The following is a 24,047-nucleotide window of genomic DNA, read 5'->3' as shown; positions in this document are numbered from 1 at the left end:
TACAGGCTCTTCTGAATATGCTATCGCTGCTGAGCTCCATTACAAGTCATTACATGTTGTGACATCCGACAAGCACTCCTGAAGGAAGGGATCTGTGGGGCCATTTGCTGCTTTTATTGTCCTGTTTATCAATTAAGCCCGTCTCTAATGGAGATCTCACACTTCCTCCAACATAAAACATTACTCTCCCACACACCATCCGCCAGCATCTCACCTCCCACATAGCCACACTTGCTGTCCATGGCCGATTATCTGGTTATGTGCCACCGTTCGAGCTAATATCGAGATGCAACGGCATCTCCATCGCAGTCCGTTTGGCTGCTGGAAGCCGTGTCACCTGGTGGTGGGGTGCAGATCGAGAGGCCTCAGAGACACAGAGGGCAAGGCGAAGAGCCCCGTGGAGGTTGTTCGATTGTTTTTAAGTACAGTGCGGGGTCGTCATTGTGAAGCCTGGCCTGGAATGTGTGTGTCTTCGGTGTGTGCGTGTGAGAGAGTCGGCTTTGCTCAGTCATGTGTGTGCAAGTACAGAATGAGTGAGCGAAGAGACAAAGAGGAACCAAGAGAGATTATGCTAACTAAAAGTTCTGGAGGAAAAACCCCTTGTAAGCAGTTTTTTTTTTCTTTTGGGCTTATGAATGTATATGTCGAGCTGTCACAGCGCGCTCTCAAAAAGTTCTTCTGGCTTTGACGTGCTTTTACAATATTTATATGGAAGAAGACCCCCCAACCCGACTTATTTTAAGCTTTCTGTGCACCAAAGAGGAGAAGGAAAAGAGCACTGATCAAACAAGGCCAAACTCCGAAACCCTTAACTCAGATGATGTGCACCGAATTGCCGAGGGTCCTTGAAAGTTTGTTTTCAGTGTTCGGAAAATGAAGCGAGAACAGAGGAAGGGATGGCGTGTCACCAGTGGGTATGATAATGTGTCAAAAAAAAATTCATTTCACCGGAAAGTGTCCTGTGTCTTCCCTCCTCGATTTACCTCCCGCACCGTGTTTAGATGAGTTTCAGTCTGAGACCTCCACAGATGTTCCAGCCTCGCTGTAGCCATGGCTGGCAATCACGCAATGAACCAATCACTTAGCCTACTGGAGCCCCCATCAGTTTGTCTTCTCAGGATGAAAATGAGTTTGATGATGAGCCGATGTGGTGTAAGTGATGGCGGTCCAGATGATTATGATGGCAGTGGTTGTTATTGCCGTGTTACTGGTCATCCGAATATGAGTTGTGCTGATAAATAAAAATGAGTGACAGATTAAAAGTTAAACCCGAACCCTCTGACTTCCACATCGAAGCAATCAGTTGACTCCGTTACGCTGTGATGGAAGGCTCCTTTTCAGATCAATACTAAGCTGATCTGAGTGACCAGTACACATTTATGGTCTTATGAGAGTGGTCTCTTTAAGTAAGGCCATGAACCTATCTACAATGTTTGGAGGAGGTCATTGAATCATTCGATAAGTATGAAAGACATAGTATTCCTTCATGGAATGCATATCACCTGCCACCAGTGTATTAGGCTAAGATCATCATATGTTGAGAAATGACTCAGTTGCAGCCATTTTGGTTAAATGACGCCATACACGATTTAATGCCATGTTGTGATATCGCTCACGACCTATTAGTGCATTAGGTATGTGCTGTGAGTGCCCCTCAGTTACTACCACTCCAAATTTTAACTCAGCATCTCTAAATGTGGCTGAGTTGTACTCATGCTTGTGTCTTTTAAGGTCACGTGGCCATTGCGACTGTCTTGAAATGTGTTGAGTCCAAAATCTAATCAACTGTAGATTTTCATTTAATGATTACTTTCTGAAAGTTTTATTAAAATCTGTTCAGTGGTTTATGAGGTATGTTGCTAAAACAAATAGACAGACTCCAACAGTTAACGGGGAAGTTTTAAACGCAGCTCTTGAACATTCAGTCAATTCTCAAAGTATAAGTTCGGGATCACTCTTAACTAATGCCACACCAAATTGTAGCTCAGTAGCTGTACAATTGACTGAGCTACAGCCATTTAGGGGTTAGCTAAGATCAGTTAATCAGTTTTAAGAGAGAATCAGATGGTTTCTTTTGGGATAATGGTGTTCCAGAAACAACTATGATATTCCTGCTGGAAGTGCCCCAGGCTGCATGGGAGTGATACAGCTAGCTGCTGCTATTTGTGCTTACAAATGACCTTAGATTATGGGTACCATTTTACAATAAGGATACATTTATAAAGTATATATTCATGTTTTATAAATAGGTTATTCATGAGTTTGTAGACACATCATTAAGAATTTATAAATAGTTACAAGAGACTGTTCATACATTGAAGCAGGCTCCCTTTTTTTGGCAAATGCAAAAGCTGTACCTTTATTCAATTAAGTACATATTGTTTGCTTGTTTGTCATCTTACTTTTTTCTTGTCCATGTACTTGTTTTATGTATTATTGCTGCTTAATATTGATTTCCTGCTTTTATATTACTGCTTTATGTTTATGAAGTGTTTTTTTATGAAGTGAAGGGAATTCTTATTGTGACGTGGTATTGAATTATGTAAAAAACTGTGTAATGCTAAAATAATAGTAATGTAAGGGTTTATCTAGCATTCGCATGAATCTCTAAAATTTTCAGAAGTGGAGACTGTAGCAATCCACTTTAGTCTTGGTCCTGCTAAACAAGTTAGACCTAAACTCTTTTTTTAAGTCTATAGTGATCTATAAAATAATAAATCCTTTTATAGCACTGACACCTTACTAAAATCCCTTTCAGACATCCTCCCTTTTCAGTGAGTGAAAGTTTCAGCTTTTTGTCCACAGTGGATCATTTTTTGAAACAAATAGCAAAAAATAGCAAAATAGCAGATAGGCACAGACTGGTGTTAATTTGGCAAATAATCAGATTTGCAGACAAAAGTCCACTTAATCCCATCCGTAAATAAGTAAGCAAGTGACACTGCTGTTCAAACTTTACTGCATTACGTCATTGCTGCCATAAACTACCCATTATATCACACCCCTTTGCCGAGTGTTAAAAAAAAAAGAAAGGAAGAAAGAAAAACTGCTGAATGTTCTCTCCAACACTTGGGGCCAACAGCTGCAGCTGCAGCCTCCACTCTCCATCTGACACGGGACAAAGACAAACAACGGCTAAGCAAAGAGGCAGCATTTTCTTTTTAAGTCAAACAAAACTTTTTCTTAAGAGTGCGAGCCACACAGAGTCCTTTAACATTAAGCTTATAATGTTTTCCACTGATGCCATCCATGTCAGGGATAATTTACCCCACACTCAAGTTTAAGTGCGTTTTATGGATGTCTGACATGTTCCACTAAAACGCTAGCTTCAAAGGAACTCTGGTATTTAGCCAATTTGTGTGTTGCCTGATCTCTGTCAAATAAATAAATGCCTAACATTCCTTAAAGGATGAATGCCTTTCATGTCAGAGTTTTTTACTAAAATTGTCTTTTGTTGAGAAATGACAGAGTTGTAGACATTTCTGTATCTCAAGACATGGCTCTCAGAGTTGTGCTGTGAACTCGTCTCAGCTACTGCCACATTAAATTTGACCTTGATATCTGTAAAATTAACTGAGTTAAAGCCAAGTTTGTGTTGGCTAATGTCAGTTAGTTAAGGGGGGCCATCTTTAATTGAATTGACTCCAAAAGTTAATCTTCTGTAGATGTATATACAATGATTACTTTCTAAGAGTTCCGTTGAAATTCCTCTAGTGACTGATAAGATATTTTTGTATTGTACAAACAGGGATGACTCCAAAATTTAATCCTAAAGTGTAAGCAAAATAAGTATGTGGTGTGAATGACACTCAGCTGCAACCACATCAAATTTAAGCACAATGCCTGTAAAACTGACTGAATAGAGTCATTTATTTTGTGTTTTCTAAGGCCAGTTGAATATGGGAACTGTCTTGAATTGAGTTGGCTCCAAAGGTTAATGAGTTCTTGAGGTACACCCAATGGTTATTTTGTAAAAGTGTAATTAAAAGCCATCCAGTGGTTCATGAGATATCCTGCTAACAGTCAGACAGAGTTGACTACAAATATTTAATGAACACATTTTAAACAATGATCTTGTGCAATCTGTTTGTGCTCAGAATATTCGTTGGGGATCATGTCTCATATACCACTACATAAGTTGTAACCATTTTAGTGTTTTTTAGCAGGCATCTTAAATCGGATTGACTCCAAAAGGTAATTGAAGATATACATCTAATGATTTCTGCAAGTTTCTGACTGGCACCCACACACACAGACTCAGACAAAAACATTAACATCCTCCTTTGCCTTTCAGCTGTGGACAATAATATGTTTCCAACTTTTGGTTGTTTTATTCTCAATAATGTGAGGGAACAGTAATGTAAAAGGGATGTGCCTGAATTTCTAACGGACCGAACAAGTGATTGTTATTGCTTCAGTGACTTAATGAAGCTACTGATGTTGTGTATCTCATGCCCGAAAGAGCTTAAGACACTTTGTTTTTATTTTTCTTCTCTGTAAATGGGCAGGTGCATTACGTCATGGTGATAATGGTGTTCCACTGCTGCAGTTGGGAATAAGGTGCTATCTTACATCAAAAAAGGATTAAAGGGACTCTCTTTTACTGAGTGTACCTCATTCTGTCAACTCTGAGGCCTGAACAGATTCAAACACCTGGTTAAGGAGCTTTTGCAAAGCAAAGACAAGCTGTGTGTGTTTTATTTGACAGAGTAGCTCTAATTGTATTAAGCGCTTTTGTTAAGATGGTGGGCTGGCATCACCACAGTCGTGAGAACCTGACAATCTGTGGAAAATGGTTATGGCATACTAAACAACTCTCGATTTTTTTTATTTTTCTCTCATGTGACAGATTGTGCGTGTTGTTTTCTCTCCTCCATTTGCCGTTTGTTCTCGAACGTGCACACCGTCTATGTCATGGACTGACGAAGACAAAGAAAGCTATGCGACAGATCTCAAAAATACAGAGTTGAAGTCATTTGCTGGCCCAATTAGTCAAAACCTTATTGTGTCTTCCAGTTATCCACCCCTTCTGTCAAACAGTACCCGGCCTTGGGTTTAAAAATAGCTGAGTACAAACACAAACATACACACACAAGCGCAGAGTTTTCGCAGGGACAGCCCCGGTGTGCTGGCACCAAACCAGGGAGGTGGTGATAACAAGGCTGAAGTTAGTTGAAGTTTTTTTCTTCTTTTTTTTCTGCACCTCAAACCTTCTTACACCCCTTTCGAAATATGATTCATCCCAAAATGAAATGTTTCTTTCCAAAGGTGGAGATAAAAACACACACACACACTCCCTGTGTATTCATCTCCCTCTCCTCTTCCCTTGCCAGATACAGTTGAGCTAAGCCCCCCACACACACATACCCACCCCTCTATTACTCTCTCTCTCTCTCTCTCTCTCTCTCTCTCTCTCTCTCTCTCTCTCTCTCTNCACACACACACACACACGCGCACAAACACTCACACACTCTCTGTTTCACACCCCGATCCTGCCTCCCGTTCTCTCACATCTCTCTTCTCTCTCCTCCCTTGGCACCTCGATGTGTTTCTCTTTAATTGAGATGCATTTCAATGTGGTGCAAATTAGCTTTCTACGGCTCAAGTCTAAACTTGCAATGAAACGTATATGTGTGTGTGTACGCCCGTGCACGTAGGTGTGCTTGTGTGTGTGTGTGTGTGCGCGCGCGCGAAGAGAATTCCCACAGTTGAAAACGAAGGCGCTACCTTCCTGTTCGTTTCTCCATCGTCTCCTCTGATGCCTCATCTCTCCCACAAACGTACATTTTTAGTACAGTATTAATAAAATTGGCTTCTTTTGGACTCTTAGTTTGTGTCCTTTGGCTGGAGAAATTTACTCGGCCTCCCCCTGTGGATTTGAATTCGGATCTGTGCCTCTGAGACATGACAGTGGATGGGAGCTCATTAGGGAGAGGGACGCAAGTCAGGGGGGTCAGGAAGGTTATGGAGACATGTATCAGTTATGCAACTCTTGTCTTGCTCTTTTCTGATCTGATCTGCTGCTGTTTTTCTAATGGCTGGAACTGGCTGCTGTAATTGTGTACCTGTGCACAGTGAAGCAGGAACACTGGGGCAAAACTACTGAGTACAGTGTGACTTATTTAGACGATGATAGTCCATTGGCTGGGCTCAGTCTTACAGATGAGGTGAGGAGTTCTGTCATCTGGAGGGGATCTCAGAGTAGAGTCACTGCTCCCCTTCAATGAAAGGAGTCCGCTGAGGTTCATTCATTTACACCGAAACCTACTCATAAGGGTCAATTTAGGATTAATCTAATATGCATGACTTTAAATAGAAGTACTTCGAGAAAACCCCCTCATGGAGAACTTAGAAACTCCACTAAGAAAGGTCTCAGCTACAAACCTGTGAGGCGACAGCGTTAAGCCCTGCGCCACCTCTTTCTGGGAATTTATAGAAATGAAAGCTGTAGTTTACAACCTTGGATGCCAGAGTATTAATATTTTGAGTTGTAAATTTAACAAACCACATTTGAAATGTAAAATTGCCTTATAATCTGAACTCTCATATCAAATAGCATTTTTAAACCTCAAGCTAGGCAGCAGGTTCAACTTATGGCAGCCTTGAAATTGCAAAATGATCTCATCTAGTGTCAAAAATTGACACTTAGTACACCATGGCCAGACATCTGAGAGCATTCTTGAGTATGTGTGCGCAGAGTGAACAAACTGCCCCTCAAGAAAGAACAACATGTCTTACTACCATTTGTATTTACAGTTGTATATACATCAGTCCCAAACAGGTAGTTAAAACAATGCATGTGATTCATTTCCAGTGGACTTACCCTCTAAGTATAATATCAAAAGAACAACTTTTTCAACCAATGTGAAACAAAAGTGTTACTTTTTTCAGCGTTATAATTTGGTTACAGTTTATCTTTTGAAATTTTGTACAACTAAAGCTCCATCTCAATGTCTTGTTTTCAAATTAGTATATAATGGCCCGTAAACTTTAATATTAAATATTAAAGACCTAGAATTTTGTGTAGGAATGCATAACACCTGCTGCCTTTCATGCCAGAGTTTTGAACTAAAATCATGTTATGATAAAATTAACTGGGTATTATATTAGTTTTTCTCTTGGCCAATGTTGATTAGCATTGATGGCCATCTTAAATTGGGTTAACACCAACAGTTATTGCAAAAATCTTAAGCAAAAACACTGCACAATGTGTAGTGCTTAGAGTATGTCTTGGGGCTTAAATTCAGCTACTAGGTAATCCCCTTTACTAGGTAATTACTAGGTAATGGGGATTGTGACGCAACAATCCCGAGGTTTTTAAACAGGTCGTTTTGCAGACACCAGAAAACATTTACTTAATATAAAAAAAAAAAAAAAGCTGTGTGCGTTTTTTTTTTGTGCTTGGACTGTTTCTAGAAGCAGTAGATACCCAAATGGAAGCACAAAAACATAAAAAAGTGAATTTTGCATAATAGGTCCCCTTTAAACATATTCATAAAGCATTATCTAGATTTTACTTCCTGTTAAGTTCCTAAAGTCCAAAGTATGTCAGCATTCAAAACAATGTGGCTACATTATATAATTTATTTTTCTTTTTTGAATATGAAATTAAGAAAGCTGGGTGTTACGTAGAGACTTACACACTTTACCGAAGAAAAAACACTTATCAATTGTGTGGCACACTTTATTTCTACACTATATATGCCATAAGCTCTTGACTATATGTTTTGCCACTGCATTAATAATTCACGAATAATTCAGAATAATTCACGCCTCACCCCTTCACACCTTACATGTGAAAGGGTGTATTTTAAACCACTCTGCAATCTTCATTTTTGTCTCTGTAGTTTTGATGCCCTAAAAAAAAAACTTGTAGTTTTGATTCCAAACAGCAAGACAAAACAAACTGTTTCCATAAAGATATAAAAAAAAGAATCACATTAGTTTTAAATGCAAATATGTCTTGTAAGAGTCCTGTGAGTAATTCAAGCTCCAATCTCCTCCTGTGAATGTTTTTTTCTGTTTTCTTCTTTCTTTCACAGACTGGAAATGCTCATGTGTGATGGTTCAGAAATAGTTTTATGGGTTGTGTCTGGTAAAAGTGACAAGCAGTCAACGTAGCGATCTCAGTTTGTCGGCGTGATCCTGGCATGGGGCTCTTTGTGCCACTTTGGGTTCGAACGTGTGTGAGCACATACATGAGAGAGAGCGCGAGGAGTCATTTGGGAGAGTGATGCTGACAGTGGGGTGACCTTGGGGCTCCCAGTCTTCCTCCTGTCGATGAAAGAAATGACTTACTGCCTCCCACTCCACCCATGATGGCTCATTTATTATCATTAGGCACATAGTCAAAAGATGCTGTGTAGGCCCTAAAGACATGGTGGTGTGTGTGTGTGTTATACAGTTGCCTGTGTGTGTATATATCACTGAGGAATGACAGACAACAAAGCAGAGAGAGAGAAACTGAAAGCCTTATCTCTTATAAGTACTACATATGTGAGCATATGTTTGTCAGGCTGTGTTTGTCACAGGTGCGTTTGGCTTCGTGTCGGCCCGCGAACGCCTGTTTATCCATATTTTGACTGCAGACGTGTTGCTTGGCTGTACGCATCTGCCTTCAAGCTGCACCCCTCTTGCTGGGTGTATGAATTAGAGTCCGTGCCATAAGCCTAACCTTACATCACCTCAGCCAGCCAGTGAGCAACATCGGTGGTATATGGCTACATCAGGGCGGCCTCTGTGCTGTCGTTTCTCAGCATGATGGATGGAGACTTCTGTGGGCCAGTCAATACCCAATCTGAGCCCCACTGTCCTGATTTAAGATACAGCCAAACCCAGGTGACACACTCAGACGCATGCCACTTTAATCACTCTGAGCATCAACTCTGCACTGCCAAGATGGGTGTGTGGTTGGCCCAGTGTGTTTGTCTGCGTGTGTGTTTGTGCGTGCGGTTGCATTATTATCTCACTCAGTCAAGCGCTGCTGTAATCACACAGCGATTGGCAAGTGCTTGCACCTCTGACAGAGTTACCATTTCTTTATAATGTAGAGGTGCCGGCATATATAACATATAGGAGAGAAGATTTATGTTATGAGTAGCTGCAATTGTAACAGAAAACATACATTATCTGAAGGGTAATAAAATCTGTATGGAGCCTGGTGTAAAGCGAAATGTTCCCATACAGTAACTGCTTCCCACAAAACATGTTCATATACCTGAAAGTACCTTGAAATTGACAATATGGGATTTCCGCGAAGTTGGAGTCATGACAGGATTGAAGTTTGGCAACTTTATAGCACTAAATCTGTTTTCTCTTCATCTTGTGAGGGGGAAAAAAGTGTAAAGATTCAGGTCCAGGGTGCTTTTGGCAGCTGATGTTGATGTTTGACAGACATATGGATTTCAGTCTTTGATACTGTATGTTCACCAACACAATGCCAATCAAAAAGTTTTTATTTAGTAGTTTGTTTTTATTTATTAAAGAAAAAGGTGTCAGGTGTCAGGTGAACATGAGGTTGTGATTCAATAATAATCTCGAGCAAGCCAGTCTCACAGAAATTGTTTTTTTTTTTAAATTAATATTAAAGGTGTATGATTCCTTGAAAGAATGCATATCACCTGCCACCTTTCATGCCAGAGTTTTATACTAAGATCATTATGTTGAGAAATGACAGAGTTGTAGTTTTTCAGATCAAACCTTGAAAACCATGTTCCACTCAGATGTCACACTCAGAATGTGTTGTGAATGACTTACTACCACATCAAAATATAGTTCAATATCTGTAAAAGTGACTAAATTATAGTAATTTTTGTGTTTGCTATTTGCTGACCAGCTATGATGTCGTTTTGAAGTTGACTAACTCATACATCCAGTGATTACTCTTTACAAGTGTGTGTGTGTGTGTATATATATATATATATATATATATATATATATATATATATATGTATAGCCATTGTGCTTTTTCGAAATTAACAATGAGAGCCTGACGAGTTGCATCGGGCTGTTTGTTTTACTAATAAAAATGTTAACTCTTGTAGCTTGTTGCAAATGTTTCCTTCAAAACTTTGGTGCTTTGAAAAAGGTTAGGTTGTGCATATCTAGTAGCCAAACAATGACTCTTTGTGAGCATTTTTTCTCCTTCTTTTTGTTCTACTCAAAAAAAAAATTCTAACAGCTGACTTCGTTTCTCTTTTTAATGGGAAAAGTTTTGAGTTCTCCTCTAATGACCGTCAGACACAGCTGACTGACAGCTTGCAGCAACATGTGTGGGAAGGGAGGGGGAGAGTGCTACTACAGATTAAAAGACTCATTAAAAGGAATTTGAACTGTGTGAATGGCATGGCATAAAATGTGGACTTCTTTTAGAACCGTGGTTTACCTTGAAATCAGAAATAGGCCTATGCCTAGTGCCAGGAGAAATTTAGGAATGATGTCATCTTGTAGTTCATCCAGCACCTCAGATCTATTTAAGCCTGTATTGATCGCAAAACTGTCGGCATAGCACATGTAGGAAAGTACTCTTCATAGCTGAGCAGATGGTGGTGCGGGGCTGAGCGGTGTCCTCATGCTGAGCCGAAGACTAGCTTTTCAAAGTTTTAGTGTGAACAATAAAAAGCAATAAGATATTAATAACTGCTTTCACTGAGAGAGAAAAAATGTTTGTGTTACCTTACAAGAAGTTTTTTGTTGTTGTTGTTGTTGTTGTTTTAGACTTTATGGGTCCCCTTCCATGCTGTTGACCATGTTGAACACTAATGTATTTACAGTTGCCCACAATGGTCGAACCAAACACTGGTTCTTTTTGTCGCTCTCAAGCCAGGAGATAGAGCCAAGAAAAGACTAACTATGAAAGCAGCAGGATATGATGCAAATACTGTTCTTGCAGGAATACAGTAGTGGTGTTTTCTAACAGCACATCAAGGTGACTGTTGACTCATTTGTTATATTGAATGTTTTTGTGTTGATATCAGTATTTTTTTGTACTTAGACAAATCTGATAAATATCAAGAAGTGACAAAAGAGCTATACAGACAGGCAAAAAAAGAGCATAGGAGTAAAACCCGTTCACAGTTACTCTGTATTATAAGTTTTGATACAAAGGTTTTCCAGATTAGATCTGTAATATAACACAAGTCTAGTACGTGCATAAAAATAACCAGAGTTAGAAAGCAGGGGCAAATAACTGGGCATACAAAGGAGAGGGCTTTGATGTTTAACTGTTGGATTTCTTCTTCAGGCTTTACAATGCAAAACCTCTTGTTTAATTTAAAGTATATACGGTGATTTATGTGATTTATGTTCATATGATTAAATCAAACATACTGAATAATCAATGTAGTCTGTCTTAAGTCAGCTTTAGGTCAGCAATTACTATGTCAATATTTGATTCAGGCTGCTGACTTTCCCGAACTCAGTGCCTGTCAATCCTGATTCTCAGGACCCGCATGTTTTAGACATGTCCCTGCTCCAATATACTTTTAATCAAATGACTGACTTACTATCTCAGCATGTCATCAAGTTCAGCAAAAGTCTGTTAATGATCCATCAGTTGTGTTGATGGAGGGAAACGCATAAAACATAAAGGACAGGTGGTTCAGAGGATCAAGATTGAGGAAAAACTGTACTAATTTGAGCCAAACGCCTTAACAAGCCCCTGCAGATATAAATATTTAGATTCAGATCACATTAATAATAAGATGTGTATGCTAAATATATAAAGTTCAGTAGTAGTGATGAATGGTAGATACCACAGAACATGATAGCGCTGTACATCTTATGACAAATAAACTATTTGGATCACTAATTGTGTTTATTAATTACATTTCAGTATAGTGCTGTAATTTGGTTAAAGCTAAAGCTAGCTTGCTAGCTACCTATTTAGCATAAGTGCTTGTTAGCTCACTAAATAAAACAACCCAAAACAGAGATAGAATGACCAAAAAAAAGATTTGAAATGCACTAGAAGAGAAAAAGTGCATCTGGAGTTTGAATTATTATTATTTTTTTTTTATTATTTTTTTTTACATATTAAAAACAGAAGAATGCTGTTGAATGCTTTTGTTGTTAATGTTAGTTAACCTAGCAACTTACTGTGTCACCTCAGCAGAAAATTCATGTTAGAAAACCAAAAGCATATACAACTATTGACACTAGATGGAGATCATTGCTTTTTTCCAATACAAAGTTTGCATTGGCTAAGGACAGCTAAGGCTTATGTTGTTATGATTAAGCTCTATTGTTCATAACATTTTCTGCAAAAATACTAAGAAGGTGCCGTTAAAATTTTATTACTGTAAAATTTCACATTGAATGCTCAAATGCTCTACTTTGTAGGTTAATACTATTGACTTATATTATAATACTCGTGTGGGGATGCTGTACCAGCTCTGGATTTCACTTTTAGGTTCCCATATCGTGTTCAGAATTTCCTTATATGTGGATGGTTAATACTTGATTAGCAGCCATTCTAATACTAAAATACTTTGGCTTAAGGGACAATAAATTTGTAGCAAATAGATTTTTTTTTTTTACAAAAATTATTTTTTTTTATTCTTATACTTATTCTTAATACACAATGATGTATTGTGAAACTGACAGATTGCCAATAATACTGTGTTCGTAATTTCCAACAGTACCTTTTAGTAATTATTTTCAAACATGATGAAGATAACAAAATTGCATTTTGGGGACATGTCAAACTCATATTAGCCATGCTTCATGCATGGATAATAAAGTGAGAGTGTCTCATGAGTGCAAAGGAAGGCAAATAGAATTCAGCATCAGTGTACCTGCTGTTTCAGTTCATGAGTGCATAATGCAGCCGAAGATGCTTCAGCATGTGTGGCAATCCAGAGGAGATTGTGTTTGTATGAGTGAGCGGCTGGGTATCACTGCTTCATCAGAGAGTGATCTGTTTGCACTGGTTCAAATTGTTCCCTCTTGACATGTCATCACTCACATACATACGCTTACTCAGTTGTGTACACACGGACACACTCGCACACGCAGAGTCACTTCCCCTCCCCTCCAGCCCCGCCGGTTTGGCTGTTAGTCTAATTTATGAGGTGCCGTTAATTTGGCCTAAACGCTCATAGCGAGACCTCCCTCCTCCCTCATCCCTTCATCTTTGTATCTCTCCTTCTCTTCCTTCCTCTCATCAGTCACTCGGCAGAGTAAATCAGAGGGGTGGTATTGCACAGCAGGCAATACAGAGACTGGACACCTTGACTAATATACCGCTGTCCTTCTCCCTCCCTCTCCTTCTTCCAGACTGTCCAAGTCTCTCCAGCCCTGCCTTTCTCCATGACTGTTACCCACTGAATCAAAGTTGGCTTCTTTATGTTTCTTTTTTTTTCATTTTAGATTTGTTTTATCATAATATGTGTCCAAACGTCTTGCCCTCCTCTGCACTTTCCTCTCCAGTGTCATCATTTCCTCCTCAACTACCATCTTCTTCCTTTTCCCCTTCACTTTTCCTCTGCTCTCCTTCTTCACTCGCTTACCTTGGTTTGCTCTTCTTTTCCTCCTCCCCCATTTTCCTGTTCTCATGTTAGGTGTAAATTTAGAACAGAAGGCAAGAGGGGATGCATTGCCTACATGTATGTGTGTGTGTGTGTGTGTCTCTGTGTGTGTTTGTGAGAGAAACTACACATGAAAGCTTCTCAGAGTCCCCATACAGTGCTGATGGGGCTGATTAAAAAGCTAAAGCCTTGGTTTTCATCCACATTTAGGATTCACACAGCCGGTTGCTCACACACATGAACACACACAAACACACAAGTTTCATATCTCATTATCTTTCATTTATTACTCTCTTTTGCTTTGTGCTTGTTATGATGTTGTTGTTGTTTTTTTTTGTTTGTTTTTTTCATGTCTTGATCCGTCTCAATTACAAATACGCCATAGTAGTCACAGGTATTTCCTCCTGATAGAGTGGAGGTGAACAAAAACACTGTCAGGCATCCGAGCCTCCCTCACCGCCTCGCATTGTTCCCTCTAATTCCTCACAGCGTGCACACCTGGGAGTAACCCATGGCTGCAGCAGACTGCCCAGCACACCTATACATCACCTTGGGTCTGTCTTCATCTCTTCCCATTTTCCATCTTTCACCACCTTCCTGTTCTTTTCCTTCCCGTGTCTCATCTTACAGATTATCACTCTCGGCACACTTATCCAGCAGCCCCACCTTTGTTCTTAATTCCTCAGATTCCCACAGCACAAAGGGTTTAGCTGCTTCTCAATAATGTAACAACATCTAGCCTCCTGTTCTCCTCCACAGCACACACCCCATTTTCACCATTTCTACCTCTCCTTTCCCTCCCTCCTCTCCCTGTAACTTCTCTCTTGGCGGGTTCCTAATAGTGCGCTCTTCAAGTCACAAGACAAAGCATGCTACCTCTGCCTTATCCCTCTGTGTATTACATAAATCCGCCATGGTTATCATTAAGCAAGAGTATCATAAAACACTGCCTCATTCTTTGGAAAGGTCACACTCCTTATAGCAGAGAACTGACTGAACAAGATAGAACAGAATCAATGCCAATTAAAGAGCTTCTATAAAAAACATAAATACTTTTAAACTCCTTGTGTGTTTATTGAGGACAATGAGGACGTTTTTTTACTGCAGGCCTAATTTGCATTGTTCTGATTTAAAAGTAGGTAGCAGTTGTACTTCATCAAAACTGGAGATGCACTGATTGCTCCGTTCAGGGCCGATTTCAAATTCGGAAGTTGTAAAAATTCCAGTTTTAACTAATTTCAATTTCTCTCAAATAGCTACTGAAACAGCAATTAAAATTATACATAAAATCTAATGAACCAGGCAAGAATTTCCTTCAATGAAGACCTTTATTAAATTGTGAACCAGCAATTGTTACCAAATGTTTTAATGAAATTTGAAGGAAAATAGCACTATAATAAATCCACATTAGACATAATTAAAAAAGACAAGAGCGTAGTCTTTCAAGTTTGTCTGCTAAAAATGATCACTAGAACACTCTAAATGTAAATCGTAAAGATGATAAACTGTAATAAAAACCCCAAAACTAAAGAAAAAATGATTCAAATGTTCATTCATCCATCTATCCATCCATCCAGCCATCCATCAATCCAGCCATACCAGGCTAACAGGCAAACAAACACACACATACAGACACAGGCAGTTTTGTGATTGCTTGCCTTTCATGGTGGTAGGCGATAAATACAGTGAAATATGCTGCACATAAAATCGAACAGTAGATCTTTTTAGGTCCTAATGCTGCATACAAAACAAGAGGGCTAACAAACTTGTTTCGCTGAACACATTTTTCACAAGTGTAAATCTATTCAAGATAATGGTGTGTTGTGGAGATAATAAAAGCAAACCGTTCATGTCAGAATTCTGTATTTACCAGATTCCAAAACTTCCAGCTTCTTTCAAAATCAAATTCATTAAGAGACACACAGAACGTGCAAATCAAGCATGAATCAGATGCGTATTCTTGTGCGAATCCATAATGTGGCTGGATCTGTGTGAGATCTCCGGGAGGCAGGCCAACTGTCTCTGGCTGAGTCGTTTCTATTTGCTGTGTATGTCTGTGCAGTCAGCCACACAGAAGACAGATAGAAGCACCAGTCTGCTCACCCCTCCAGTCACACCAATGTAATCAGACCTCAGCAGCCATAAACCACCGGCTACGGACACTCTGCCCAGCCTGCTGTCATACACACTCACACAAACACACACCCACATACGGAAGCGCAGTTGCGAGTATACGAATACAGAAAAAGAAATGACTGCAACTGTGGACTCGTGCACCAAAGGCAGATATGCATGCATAAGCTTTAACAGTGCTGGCAGTTCCTCACTCAAGCACATAGGTGTACAAGCCAAAACTTTTGTGCACGTAGCTTTAAGTGAGGCATCAAGAAGTAAATGGTGGTTCTTCCTTGGTTTCTGCCCACAGAGCTTAACGCGTTCCTCTCTGCTCAGGAAGGAAGGATGTTTCTGGCCCAAAGGCGGGTTTTAATCACACCGCTCACTATTATGACGGTGCGAGTGTGTGTGCAAGGATGGACTACGGTGTGTTTTGTATGAATAATGTGAGCGCTCGTGTCTTTCTCTCTTTCTCCCATTGTCTTCCCTTACATCATCTTCATCTGCATCTGCTCCACCCTTTCCTCTCACCACCTCCTGCATCTTGGGCCATTTTGGGTCTGTTTATCTTGTTTTATTATCTTTGTTCTCCTCTTCTACAAACTAACGCTCAGCGTCTCCCTCTTTCTTTGCTCCCTCTCCACAGCTTTGTGGTGCGAACGGTGGTGGATGAGCGTACTTTAGAGGAGATTTACTGCTTGATCCTGTCTCTGTCAGGTGTTGAGACAAAAGGAAAGCGATGAAGGAGTGGGGTGGGTTGGGGGCAGATGGAAGACAGAGGCGTACATGAGGAGATGAGGAAGGGTGAGAGGGGAGGGGAAATTTAACCAGAGGATGATAGCAAAGAATGGGATGAAACAGGGGAGATTATACAGGAGCATAACATGGGAATGAAGTAGAACAGGAAATATGTGAACAGATTACAGAATTACAACATTAGGTTATTATTTTTAAGCTGTCTCTGAGTTTGGTTTGACACAAATCTTCAGATAAAAGTGAACTTTTTCTCCCTTTTTTTCTCCCTAAAGTTCTCACCTATACATTAGGACACACAGTTAGAGACACAAAGGAATTCATGCTGTCAGTTCAAGACAAAAGTGCCATTCACACACTGACCAAAAACCAATTTGTGTTTCTTGGTGAACCCGAAACCCTGCTGATCTCACCTTCTTCCTCAGAAGTTAATGGTTAGGGGTTTGGGGGCCTTGTGATGGGTGAGCGCTGCATCTGAAGAGTCACTGCGAGTGTGTTTAATCTACAAATGGACCATTTGCACTTGTTAGGAGAAAACAATAAGAAACCTGCATACGTTCTCAATGACTAGACTGGTTGGGAGAGTAAAAAATAGGGCATATATTCACAAAGGGTCAGAACAACAAATGACTTTTGCCTGTAAATTTAAGATGATACAACAAGTTATTTAACAACAGCAGCATGAAATTTATTGTTGCTGGCGTATTTTGTAGTTTTGTCAGAGCAGTATATTCGAATTGAACCAAACTAAGCTAAAGGCCTTGCATTCCTTGGAGGAATGCATAACGCCTGCTGTCTTTCATGTCAGAGTTTTAGAATCAGATCATATTGTATTGATAAATGACAGAGCTGTAACCATTTTGGTCACACCTTGTAAATGAAGTTATCTCTTTCGATGTTGTGATCAATTAGAACTCAGAGTATGTGTTGTGAGTGATTCTCATGTACTATGACACCAAATTTTAACTTAATATCTGATCTAAAGCTTGACTGAGTTATAGCCAATTTTGTGTTGGCTAATGCCAATTAGGTATGGTGGTCATTTTGAATTGAATTGAATCCAAAGGTTATCCAGTAGTAGAATGAATGTTTCAATAAGATCTATCACATGGTGCTTCAGATATTTTGCTAACAGACAAACAGAAAGCATCATGAGTAGCACTTGGAGTATGTGTTGTGAATGATTTTCATCAACTTCCACACCAAATTTTAGCACAATGTCTAAAAAAACAGAATGAATCATAGCTATATTTGCTTTTTCTAAGATAAGTTGGCGGTGCCAGCCATCTCGACTGGGGTTGCCTTCAAAAGTTGTTCAGTTATAGAAGTACACATAAGGATTACTGCCTTAAAATGTCGTTAAAATCCTTCTGTTTCATGAGCTACTTTGCTAACAGACAGACAGCTCTGACAGGGTCAACAGGTTAACAGCAAAGTTTTTAACATAGTTTTTTTTTTTCAATCTTTAAGTACTCTGAATATGTGTTTAGAATGACTCTCAGCTACTACCACACAAAACCTTAGCTCAATATCTGTGCATTGTAGCTATTTTTGCATTTGCTAAAGTTGATCAGCTGTGGTGGCATTTTGAATTGGGTTGACTCCAAATGCTAATCAGGTGTAGATGTACATTCACACTTTCATTAAGGGTTTCATTAAAATTTGTCTTGTGGTTCATGATATATTTTGGTAACAGACAAACAAACAAACACACAGACAGACAGTTACAAGATCACCTTCCTTTCATGATAGTGGGTGATAATAATATAGTACATATTATACAGTACATTTATAGAGAGCCCGCCTGTGTCTCTGAAGCACTCCTGGTCCAAGTATGAACTCCACTAGATCTCTGAAGACATACTGTGGTATCTATCATCAAGCTCCTAGAGGCAAATCATTTTCGTAGTGAGGGTATTCATATTACTGTTTTGATGATTTTGACTATTTTATATATTTCTGCTCTCTGAACACCCAAGGACCGTGTATCCTCTGTTGAATTATTTTATTTTAATATGCCGGAGGCTTTTGAAATATTAGTGTTTTGTGACAGACTCCGACTGAACCCGAAGCACTCACTGGCTACTCAGAGTAGCGACACTCCTAATGAGGCACAAGAAGGAGGACAAACACATTTCATGTCCATTTGTACTCTTCTCATAAAACCTGACTCAGTTTGCGAACCAGCCTCAAGGGGACCTTTGAGGAACTGCAGTTTTTGCCACCTCTGAGCTGGATTCATTATTTCACTGCTTGACCAGGAGCCAGTTCGGTCAGACTTGTCCTCTCCTTATAACCGGTGGCTACGTTCACAGCGCATTAATCTGTGACTGATAGCAGGGTTGGAAGCCATGTTGGCACAATCTAGGAACTTCAGTTCATCTAAACTCATCTTAGGGGTGCTTCATCTCACTATAAAGACTGTTTCTAAGTGTGAGAAAGAGCATAAACAATTATTGCATTGGATTATGAGAAATCTGATTAAAAGAACACAACTAATTTACTTTAAAGTTGTACAATAAACTCCCATTTAATAAGTTATTGTAAGCCTCACGTGTCCCTAAAATGTGTCTTTCAGGTTACTGAGCTCACTGTATTAATTACCCAGTGGTAATAAAATCCCTGGTTTTTAAAGTAGCGGTTTCAGTTTAAATCTTGCTCTGCTGCTGTTTCTTCTCTCTGAAAGACAGTAATGAAGAGGAGCAGCCAATGGGAGCAGGTGCTTATTCAGTATTTAGGGAGGCACATCTAAGCTACAGTGACTGATCTGTTTGCCAACATCGGGGAAGCCCCCTTATGAAGATACAAGGACCTGCGAGCCTCCACGGCTTCTTTAGGATCTGTGATCAATGAGGAAAAGAAAACAAATGAGATCTTGATCTTATTTTGTGGATCTTTATATACACTAAGGATGTTTATTTACATTAAAAAAGCCATTAAAACACATTTGTCTCCTATGTCCTCTTGAAATAACCCATTCAACTGAATGGCTGAACAAAAAGAAGATGATAAATGATGACAGATGACAGCTCTGCCTACTCCTTTACATTTGGAAATTCTTGGAACTGCCTGCAACGTAAGAACTCTGTCAGGGAAATATGGAGCTACAAAGTTTTTTTTTAGACATGATGGAGCTTTACCAGAAAAAATTAAAAGGCTTTAGATGTAATTTTTCATTTTAGTTATAATTTTACAAGGAACGAAAGAAACTACCTCCAGAGAGGCTACCTAGAAGCTAAAAGTAGCCGAACGGTAGCTAAAAGCAGCACAGCGGTCGCTACTAACTAAAAGTAGCATCAGCAGTTTAAATTTAGAGCAAGCATGATGAAGCAGATTTCAAAGAGAACAATGTTTTAGACAAAAAAAAACAGGAAAATGATCAGCTTTCACACAATCAAATGACATTTGAAATGAGGGGAAATAATTCCGCCCAGTAGCTGCATTCAGCAAGAGATTTTTTTTTGCCCCCCCCCCCCCCCCCATTTTCACAATGACAGGATTAAATTAGTCCAAGCTAGAAATAACAAATGCATAGACTTGTTTTTCTGCAACACTCTGAGACAAGATGTTCCCAATGTTGGCGGCGCCGTGCAGGTGAAAGATAGTAGTAAAAATCTGCCTAATGTGGGAGTTAAAGGACATATCTTGGACAGCTCCACGGTACCTAACTGTACTAATAGCCAAGATAATGCCACCTAGAGCTTTTGCATATCATACAAGACTGGGAAAGACTGGGAAATATGGTTAAAAAAATAACTTGGTATTTTTAAATGCAATGACTACACAACATTTATGGCATATTGTTGTCATTAAGGTAAGTTTAGTTCATAGTTTAAAAAAGATGTCTAAACTTATCTTATATGTTCTTTTGATATGGCATCTTTTTTTTACTAAATTAACAAAAAAAACTAGATTAATTTATATGTAAAAAACAGTTCAACTTAACAGTTATGACCACTTAAAACATTAGGTCAAATCTTTTAAACTGGGGTATTGTGAAAAAGGTAACACAATTGATATCTTACCTGTTGTAAATTGGTCTTTGAATTTATTGTTGACCAGACTGATGAGATAACCGCTAGCTAGAGGTTAAGACCAAAGTGGGTTGGTGTCATCATAAAATAATTCTAATCTCAAATATTTTATTGGGGTTTATTTGAACACTGTTTTATAAACCTCTACATCACCATAGGTTTAGCATTACACGGTTATTGCGGCAGAAATGTTATGACATTCTTCTCAGAGTTGACCCAGGCTGCACCAGAAGTGCTACATCTAGCTGCTGCCGCTTATAATAACCGTTGCCTAAATATCTATTAGATTCGATGGAAATAACCGTGTAATCCATATTTGATGGTGATATAAAGGTTTAGCATGAACCTCTATGCCATTTTGTCTTGCCCCAACGTGGACAAGCCGTTAGCTTGCCAATATGGTCAAAATTTTATTCTATTTCTCCAAGCTGAGGTCGTTCAAAGAGATATCTACAACAGGTAAGATATTCACTGTCCATATCCTGCAGAACCCCACTTCTAAAGATCTGAACTACCGCTTTAAGTGTCGCAGGCTTTGAAATAGAAAGCGATGCGGTTTTCAGAGTTTAACATGAGGACCTTTTTTGCACAATGAGTCACTTTTTTTCAGTATTCAGCTGCACTGTTGACAGAGCAGTTTGTCCAACGTTTTCTAAATATAACACTAGGGTCTTTTGTGGAAATATAAGTGGACAAAATCAGTACGGAGCCCATTATAAGAAGAAATTGCAAGCAAGTCAGCAATTCACCATGACACTTCCAAACACTGGAAAAAGAGTTTGTCTGGCTGGGTTTTAAATGAGGAGAAATACTGATAATAATACACAACGGGCTGGTGAAATGTGCGATTCATTGCAGGATCAGACAGTTTTGATATAAGCAAAATTATCTGGTGTTGTCTAAAATGGGAACCAGTTTTGCTTGAAAATATGTTCAGCAAACTCTTAAGAGTTGTGTTAGCGAAGGTTGTCTCTAAATTAGAGACAACATGGATGAAACCTAGATGGAAGCAGTGTTTGATTTTTTTGGAATTTTCTCTAACTGTTGACAGCCAGTGACTTTTGAGGTACTTATTATCGCCTGCTGCCAAAGACGAAAGGGTGGTAATGTTTTTGCGTGTGTGTACGCTTGTGTTCATTTACCTGGGGTTAAAGCAAATATATCTTATAAGGCAGCAGATGGATTTTAATGAAACTGTTAGAAAGTAATCATTAGCCATACCTCTACAATTGATTACTGTTCGGAGTCAATCCAATTCAAGATGGCTACTACAGTTAAGCAAATTAGCAAACACAAATATGACTATAATTTAGTCAGTTTTACAGATAATGAGCTACAATTTGATGTTTCAGTAGATGGTCTTAAACTATTGAAGTCTACTTTGTCCTTCTGTTAACCTGATTCAAGATGGCTGCTACAGCCAATTAATCTAAAAAAAAGGGCTATAATTCAGTAAATTCGAAAGACACTGAGCTAAATCTTTGTGTGGTAGTAGCTATGCATAATTCACAACACATACTCTGAGCACTAAACATTGCACAACAGCTTTACTTAAAACTGTGGTTCTAACTGTAGAGTCATCCCAGTCTGTCTGTTAGCAAAATATCTCATCAACCACTTGACAGATTTTAAATAAACTCTCAGAAAGTAATCGATTGATATAGATCTACAGCTGATTAACTTAAGGGGTCACCCCAATTCAAGATGGTTGTCGCAGTTAAGCCACATCAGCAAACCCAAAAATGGCCGTAACTCATTCAGTTATTCAGATGCTGAGCTAAAATTTAGTGTAGTGGTAGCTGAGAGTAATTCACAACACATTATCTGAGTGCTAACAGATCTTGTGAGATCTCACAATATTGCATGAGATTGCATGCATTCTTTCAAGGAATGCTTGGTGTTTAATTACTATTAAAAAAAGATTAAAAAAAAATGTATTTGATGATTTCTTATCGGTTTAGTCGTAATATTGATACCTGAGCAAGTAAAACATCTCTATTAAGTAACTTTTAAAAACTTTTGGCATTTACTGTCAGTAAATGAAAACAACCCTCTTTTTCCAGGAGACGTTAGTAATAAAAGATATGCATGTGTTTCACGAGAAGAACAAAAAACAACCCCACAAAAAGTCATGAAGTCGCTACACAGACAGATGTTTGACACACATGCGTTGTGATGCCTGAACGACCACCACTCCGGTCGGTGAAGAAAACCAAGAAACCAACAACTGAGACATGTTGCAGGAGGAAGAAACAGAAACAGAAATAGGATTAAGCATCCATCTGTCAGAGGAAAAGAGGAGAAACAAGTTTGAAGACAGAAAGACACAAATTGGGGTGGAAGGGAGGGGGTTGGTTTGGCAAACCGCAAACAGCATGTGCAGGTACGGATGAGCTGGACGAAAAGAAAAAAGGTGTGGGGGGGGGGCAGACAGAGGAGGGGATCAACAGAGTGCAGAGACAAAGAGGAAGCAGTGCAGAGACAGAGGACAGAGACAGGAAGAGAGAGTGAAAGACAGTCAGCTTGAGAGAGTGACAGAACACAGTCCTGAGAGGGGTAGTGTGTGGGTGAGTGTGAGAGCAGTGCCAGCTAACTCGTCTGTCAATCTGAGGCTGTGATTGACACCCCAGGGTCCAGCATCCCTCTCCTAGCCTACTGGTTTATTCTGTCAGGATGTAGGGCACAGGGTCACACACACACACCCCAAACTGCCCCCCTCCCCTCCCCACATACACACACATATACGCAAAGTTTGTGGTCTTTCCTCTCAGAAAAAAGAAAAACGCACACTAACAGCAAACATGCATGCATGCGGGGTCTAGTAGAGGTGAGGTCTCTGGTGAGCTTCACTCCAGCTGACAGGACTTTTACCTCTGACACGTGACCTTTGACCTTTACGTTGTCAGCAAGACTGCTTTTTACTTTTTATATCAAAACGGCTGCGTTGGGTAGTTTTCATTGTGTATTTATCCTCTCTTGTTGGCGCAGTTTAAACGTTTTTGTGCAGTTGTCAGTCAGTTTGTCACACTGTGTCTTGATTATCAACCTTGATGCAACAACAACAAAAAAGAGAAAAAAACATTTCCCAGGCTGGGGTTCTTAAAGTACATTTACTTATCTATAACAAAGTTTGTATGAACTCATACAAGTCCCTTTAAGCCAACGCTTTTAAGTTCTGCCTGAGACCCTTATCTTTGTGCGTTGGTGTCATGTGTGAAATGACCAAGGCGGACTGGAGGACTGGAGGCCTGAAGCCCGATCCTTATATTTACTACTACTCCTACTCGGATTATCTTTGAAAACAGATTTTTTTTCTTTTTTTGCCATGTTTGCACCTCCCAACTATGTACAAATTAAGTTTTTGGTGAGAAAACAACACTTTTAGAAACTCCTTTTCCAACTCTTTCCAGACTATTTTGTGCATTACTTAATGAACTAGGAACCAAAACGCTCAGGTGGCTTTTTACTTTTTTTTTTACAATTTTTTCTACATCTGTCTCTCTTTAACTTGATCCAACTAGGCATGTGCTGAAGTGGTTAATAACTGAGAGGAAAGTGCAATCTTTACATTAATCTGCAAGTGTCTTTAGTGAAGCTGAGCATGTTCTTTTACAGTATT

General features: G+C 39.3%; 1 protein-coding gene across 13 annotated transcripts in view; it reads left to right on the top strand.

Annotated features, from left to right (window-relative positions):
• LOC108241532 (receptor-type tyrosine-protein phosphatase delta) overlaps positions 1-24,047 on the top strand; it is a 241,498-nt gene that overhangs the window by 1,219 nt on the left and 216,232 nt on the right. The gene's annotated exons all lie outside the window — the stretch shown is intronic.

Source organism: Kryptolebias marmoratus, linkage group LG3, assembly GCF_001649575.2.
Source record: "Kryptolebias marmoratus isolate JLee-2015 linkage group LG3, ASM164957v2, whole genome shotgun sequence".
NCBI lineage: Eukaryota > Metazoa > Chordata > Actinopteri > Cyprinodontiformes > Rivulidae > Kryptolebias > Kryptolebias marmoratus.
Note: the sequence above shows the minus strand (reverse complement) of the source record. Positions and strands in the feature narration are given on the sequence as shown.